We start from the raw sequence: 7,410 nt of genomic DNA on the forward strand, positions 1-7,410 counted from the left end.
TCCATTCTTATCTCGATTATTTTGGAAAATAAACTCTTAGCGTCAATTTCTTGTTTCCAAAAGATATGTTTGCTCTCTACGAATGATTTGTGCTTCCTTATGACCATAACATTCCGACCTTCAAGGTCTTTTTTTCTCTTTTCTTTTTGTTCCATTTTTTTCTTATGCATGTTTGCAAAAAACTATACATCCATCGTTATCTATGTGAAAAGCTTTTTTCTCTGTACACCTACGTTCCTATACATAAAAAAAAAACTTTTTTCTCTATATACACACGCATTGAAAAACTCTTTCTTTCTATACCGACATGGTCTATATAAAATCTCTATTCCTTTTTCAAAGATCTATCTTCCCCTTTTCAATATACACTCATTGTTTCATATAAAAATTTCTTTTCACACATTGTTTATATACAAAAACGTTTTCACACATTGTTTATATACAAAAAAAATCTTTTCTTTTCTTTATATACAAATATGACATTTTGTTCACAACGCCTCTTTCTTTTTCTATTCTTGGCGTTATCACGACGTTTGTTCGTTTTATTTTAGGAGGACGTTCCTAAATGAAAACTCTACACGGTTCCGGAATTTCAACAAATATTATTGACAATAACGAAATAAGCACTAACGCAAGAATCCAAACAAATTGTATGCACAAAACAAATGACAATCGAAACAACAAAAACAAACGTTAGTCCCTCAAGTCATAGAAACAAGATAACATACAAATGATAAATGATGAAACATAAAAATGAAAAGAATACGAATCTGGGGATCCCACGGTCATGTGGCTCCGCTCCCTCCTAAGAAATCGAACAGGTCAGTCATATCCTCGTCCATGTGGGGTTCTTCCATCCCACCGGGGGATCCTACAGGCTCCTCCTCGACCTGGGCATCGGGCCAGTCTCCAGGCCTCCCTGTGCGCTAGCAATTTTCTCACCTCCCTAGCTTCACGGGTTAGTGCTTGACAGAGGTAGTCTGCGCGGAGGATGACGTAAATCTCCGCGTGTCAACGGGCTTGTTGGCCGCGATTGACAAAGGGTGCAGAAGACGACGTTAGTCTCTGCATGCTACCAGGCGTTGAGTCTTACAGATAGCAAAAGAACGTTTGCGGGTTACCGTCGGGTGTCCCCGCATGCCACCAGACTCTTCGGTCACAGTGACAAAAGGTGGAATGGTTGACAAAAGCAGGGCTTTTGCTCCTACGTATCCTCAATTTGTGATGAGGAACTTAGACCTACGTAGTTCTTGATAACTGTGAGACTAAAATAGTCTCGGTGTTTTCTTCACTAAAATGCGAACATGCTTTAATAAAGAAATAAAACTTCTAACTGATCAGAGCAACATATGATTTTTGATGAAAAACAATGTGTCTATCGTGGAAGGAGAGTATGCTGATGAAATTTTCTCATAACCATGAATGAGACCTTGGATGTTAGCATTTCGTTTCTAAACGACCATTTAGAGGAAACACTGGGTCCAACAAAAATAGAAGAAAATCACTCAAAGTGTATCAATCTCACACAGGTAAGTGTTTTATCCTAATTCCGAACCATAGATATGTCATGACTTGACTTTGCAAATCATTTCCTATCAAATCAAAGATTACATGCGTGATCATGGATCAATAGGACTTCTTCTTGGGAATGGCTTTTTTTTTGTGGGAATTTTGGCTTTGAGTGTTCTTGGCCTTTCCTTTTCTGTTTTTGTTTAGTGTGAGGTGAACAAATCACCGACGCACAGGATTTTGGTTGGCAATCAAAGGGAGAGGACCACTTTAGGTCGTGATTTCCTTTCTTTTTCTTGTTTACTTGGTGACAATTCTGTATTGTTCAGATATTGTCTGGTCCAAAGACCTTTCTGCATATTTCTTTTGTTTTCTTCCGATGTTTGATTGGGAATTTTTTGTCTTTTTTTGCTTTCTCTCAATCTTTGATCGGGGAATTTTCTTTCTTTTTTGCTTTCTCCCCCTCTTTAATTGGGAATTTTCTCTTTTTGCTTTCTTCCGATTCTTTTGATCCAGAATTTTCTCCTTTTCTCTTTTTTTTTTTGTTTTCTTCCGAGGGCAAGGATTGACATTCTCACCCTGGGTCAAGGTTTATGATAAGTTGGGATTTTGGCTCAAGGCTTGTAGAACGACTGGTCATGATATATGTTAGGGTTTGGCCAGCGGTTCGGGGATAAAGGGGATGTCCCACATTATTTCCATGATACACATGCAACAATGATGATTAGGAAATTTTATGCAAAACTGGTCATGCATGCACCCATGTGGACACTAAAGCATCAAGTTTTTATGGCCATGTGACACTAGGGCTCAGGATTCATTTTCCCTATTTAAGTCAACCTAGTGTTTCCAAAGTATGTTCTTTTATCAATTCATGCATTCATCCGAGTCCATTTTGGGCGTTCGGGAAAATTTTCACAGCATTCACCCTTCAGGTGTATACACATTTTTTCAAAATACTGGTTATGATCAGTGAATTTTTTATCAAAGCAAAGCTGGAAGTTATTTCTCTTCAAAAGCATGTTGGCTTTTCTGCCGAAAGATATATTTTTTGTTCTCTTTTTGTTTTTGTTTTTTTTTCCATGAGGTATTTTGCTACCTAAACATGTGTATATTTTTGTGAGATATTTTTGCTATATACATGCATATCCAAGGTATCTTGCTACCTAAACATACATACATATATTTTGTGAGGTATTTTTGCTATATACATGCATATCTGAGGTATTTTCACTACCAAAACACACATACATATATTTTGTGAGGTATGACTACCTTCTGAGCTTGTGCTTGTTTTATTTAAGTTCCTAGGATCATGGGCAACTAGGTGTGTCCTACTATGACTTGAGAAACAAAGGTGATCAAATAACAAGCATAGATTTAAAAGTTACTAGGTTGCCTCGTAGTAGCGCTTCTTTAACGTCTTGAGCTGGACGCCTTATGACTTGTCGGTCACGGACCTAGTACTTTGCTTACCTTTGGCTTTGGACTTGGTCACCTATTGGTCGGCCATGTGTCGTAGGCAACGCTCTAACCTTTTTGTGGACGAGCTGAGGTGAACTATAGAGGTGGTGGCAGTGTGCCTGTTGCCCACTGTCAGCCATCCCTAGGCTACTGTGGTTTCTCGCCCTGCGCCTGCCTAGGGGCGCAGTACTTCTTGATGAAAGCCCGATTAATAGGGGGTCTGATGAACTTGCTGGGGGCGATGGGCACTCTGTAGAACTGATAGAAGCCCGTAATTAGAGCTGGAAACCCTAGGACCCTGTTGGACTTCTTCAGGTCCATTAGGCGTCTTGCGGGCGTGATCCCTGCAAACAATAGATGACATCAGAAATCAGTTGAGCGATGTGCATACTTACCTATGTCATGATGGCATGACCTTGTTGGGGGGACGGGCACCCTGTAGGAATGACAAAGGCTCGTAACCAGAGCTGGAAACCCTAGGACCCTGTTGGACTTCTTCTGGTCCATTGGGCGTCTTGCGGGCGCGGTCCCTGCAAACAATAGATGACATCAAAATCAGTTGAGCGATGTGCATACTTACCTATGTCATGATGGCATGACCTTGTTGGGGGGATGGGCACCCTGTAGGAATGACAGAGGCCCGTAACCAGAGCTGGAAACCCCAGGGCCCTGTTGGACTTCTCCGGGTCCACTTGGTGTCTTATGGGCGCGACCCCTGTAAATAGTGGATGACATCAGAAATCGGTTAAGCCACGTGCATACTTACCTATGGCACAATGGCATGACCTTGCTGGGGGGATAGGCACCCTATAGGACGGACAGAGGCCCTTAACTAGAGCTGGAAACCCCAGGGTCCTGTTGGACTTCTCCGGGTCCACTGGGTGTCTCGTGGGCGTGATCCCTACAAACAATAGATGACATCAGAAATCATTTTAGCCACATGCATACTTACATATGTCGAAATGGCACAGACCAACTGATACTTCCGCAGGGGGAGATTGGCATTGTGGTCGCTGGGCAGAATGTTGCTAAGTAGCAACGTCATCTATATCTGTGTAAGAGTGGTCATGTTGGTGCGCATGATCCGCACTCGTTTCTTTGCAGTGGCATGGGTGAAATCTTGCCCCGGTATGCATAGTAGTTGCGTGATAGCCTCCCTCTCTGGTTGTGCTTGCACAGTTGGCACCCTCCAATATTAGGGGGTGGCCCAGGAACTAATAAAAGGAAACTACTGGCCCCTTAACCAGGAGCACAAGTCTTGGTTAAGCATTTAAGGGCAGAGGACCTTAGATTCTCTTAAGGTATTGATATGGAGCACACTGAAAATGAGGAAGTGTAGCCCTCTAAAGGCGGGGGCGTGCAGCCCTCTGAAGGCGAGGACGTGCAACCCTCTGAAGGTGAGGACATGTAGCCTTCTGAAGGTGAGGGCGTGCAGCCCTCTGATGGCGACGACGTGTATTCCTCTAAAGGTGAGGGCATGCAGCCCTCTGAAGGCGAGGGCATGTAGCCCTCTGAAGGTGAGGACGCGTAGTCCTCTGAGGGTGCGCATGTAGCCCTCTGAAGGTGAGGATGCGTAGCCCTCTAAAGGCGAGGGCATGCAACCCTCTGATGGCGAGGACGTGTAGTCCTCTGAAGGCGAAGACGTGTAGTCCTCTGAAGGCGAGGACGTGTAGTCCTCGGAAGGTGAGGGTACTAGTACCCAAGGGTCCACCCTTTTGAGAAAGCAAGAGATTGACTCATTGAGAGGACCGGTCATCCCAAATTCCAAAAGATGGGACATTAGGTGTAGGAAATCTATGCAGTTAACATGATTTTTTAGGGATGCATATGTATGCAACCTTTGAAATTTGGTAAATGTGGACTTCAAATGAAACAATGCAATGCAACGGAAAGTTGTACAATGTTCATGACATTCTTTCCCTATTTTGTGATTTTGATTTAGATTTAACTTTTTTGGAAAACACAGATTGACTATCCTTTTGAAAGAGGTGATAATTCATGCAACCTTATCCTATCTTTTGCAAATCTCTCCGGGAACTCCCTCAGAGTGTATGTTCTGTTTGATTTAGTCACTTGACCATTTTGGAGTGACGACAATGGAGCCTTTTGATGTTTAATCAATCCATTGAAATGTCAGGGTTTGTCCCCCCCTTCTTTTTTTTTGTTTAAAAACATCGACGGTGAGAACTTTTGATCTACCCTTAGGTTCGCTTGAGGCTCATGCACGGTGCCCTTCATTGCCCCAGTGTAGGGCTTTGAGGTACCAATTATTATCTTTCATCATGACCTTGTAGCTGGGAACCTATTGGGTGAGAACTTCTAATCTGCCCCTAGGTTCACTTAAGGTTCATGCACGATGCCCCTCATTGCCCCAGTGTAAGGCTTTGAGGTACCAATCGTTGTCCTTCGTCATGACTTTGTAGCAGGGAACCTATTGAGTGAGAACTTCTAATCTACCCCTAGGTTCACTTGGGGTTCATGCACGATGCCCCTCATTGCCCCAGTTTAAGACTTTGAGATACCAATCGTTGTTTTGTTTTCACAACCTTATAGCAAGGAAGAATGAAAGAAGTGGTTGATTCTCACAAAAAGAATTTTCCAAGGACGAGAAATAGTTGAAGGATTTTTTTTTCAGTTGATGGATTAAATCAAAAGACTCCTATTCTTGATAACTCACTTCTCTCTAAAAAAACAAACTTTCCAGAATGATAAAATGAGGTCACATGAACGTCTATATTTTTACTTGAAAACACAGCCAATCAAATGCTTTTTTTATTTTTATTTTGAAACTTATTTTTGCTTTACTTGTCGTTTTACGGCACCCTAACCAAATGTGTAGCACGAGTAATTTCTGATTGAATGGTCTTGGAAGTCCAAACTCAGGAGCGTAGGTCGCTTGAGCAAATAGACCAATGGCTTGCACCCACATTCCGGTGAAACTTGAATAAGCAAAGATGTGTTTGTGAGAGGATGAGGGACAAAGATATCAAATTTATCCATTTTATTTAGCATTGTAACTGTGGTTTACAATAATGGTATAAACTTGAAAATCCTGATGAGTCATTAGAGACATCTAACAACAGCTTTCAAAATTGCCCCATGTGTGGCATCTCTTGTCAATGTCAGGATTTACACGCGATTCTTTTCAAATTTCAGCCAGCCCGCATCAATTAGACCTTGCACTTTACGCTTCAGAGCCCTACAATGCTCAATGGAATGCCCCGGGGCTTCTCCACGTTGCGTTCGAGTCGTATTCTCGGAGAAATGGAGGTTGATGAACCTTGGTTGGGGTTATGGCTACCATTGAATTATCAAGTAGATATGGGAGCAAGTCAGCATAGGACACCAAAATTGGGGTGAATTCTACAGGCTTTTTCGCTGCAAAATTCATTTCTTGGTTGGTGTTTTGGTTTGTGCTAAAGGTGGTGTTCATCATTGGAAGTGCGGTAGACAGGCTTTGTGGTTGATTTAGGGATGGCCCTTGTGGATAACTGGGTGGTGGGTAAGTAGAAGGGTTGTTATTGGCTGAGTAATGACATTGTTGGGTTGGTGGGAAACTAGGCCATATAGGAATGGTAGTCACAGCATGGGTTTCTCCCTCATTCACACCCTCTTCATTTGCCCCAGTTTTCTCATTCATCAAAGCAGGATGATTAAATTTGCCTCTTTTCAAACCCGCTTCGATCCTTTTGCCGGCGAAGACCAAATCCGCAAAGCTTGAAGGTGTGTAACCCACCATTTTTTATAGTAAAACACTGGTAATGTGTCTACTATTATTGTTATCATTTTTTCTCCGTCATTGAGGGAAACACTTGGGCTGCCAGATCCCTCCACCTTTGGGTGTATTCTTTGAAGGATTCATGCTCCTTTTTGCACATATTCTATAGTTGCATCCTATCTAGAGCCATATCAGAATTGTACTGACACTGCCTAACGAAAGCAACCATTAGGTCCTTCCATGAATGGACTCGGGAAGGTTCCAAGTTAGTGTACCAGGTAACAGCTACCCCAGTAAGACTTTCTTGGAAGGAATGTATCAGCAATTCCTCATCTTTTGTGTATGCCCCCATCTTCCGACAATACATCTTTAGATGGTTCTTGGGGCAAGTAGTCCCCTTGTACTTGTCAAAGTCCAGCACCTTGAACTTGGGAGGGGTGATGATACTGGGTACTAGGAACAACTCTTCTAGGTTAGCAAAGGCATAATCTTCACCTCCTTCAATGGCCCTGAGCCTCTCCTCTAGATGATCCAACTTTCCCATTTCTGCCATAGCATGAGGGTTTTTACCCCCTGTGGAATGCAAGAGGTGTGGTTGTGGGTGATACTGAGGGCCCTCCAATGTGTTTTGCAGGGGTATATCACCAACTGCTTGCCCTTCAGTGGCATATCCGAGGCAAGGCTCGAAGTCGGCTAGATTGTGGTGAGGAATTTCATGT

The sequence above is a fragment of the Glycine max genome, chromosome 14, assembly GCF_000004515.6.
Source record: "Glycine max cultivar Williams 82 chromosome 14, Glycine_max_v4.0, whole genome shotgun sequence".
Taxonomy (NCBI): Eukaryota; Viridiplantae; Streptophyta; class Magnoliopsida; order Fabales; family Fabaceae; genus Glycine; species Glycine max.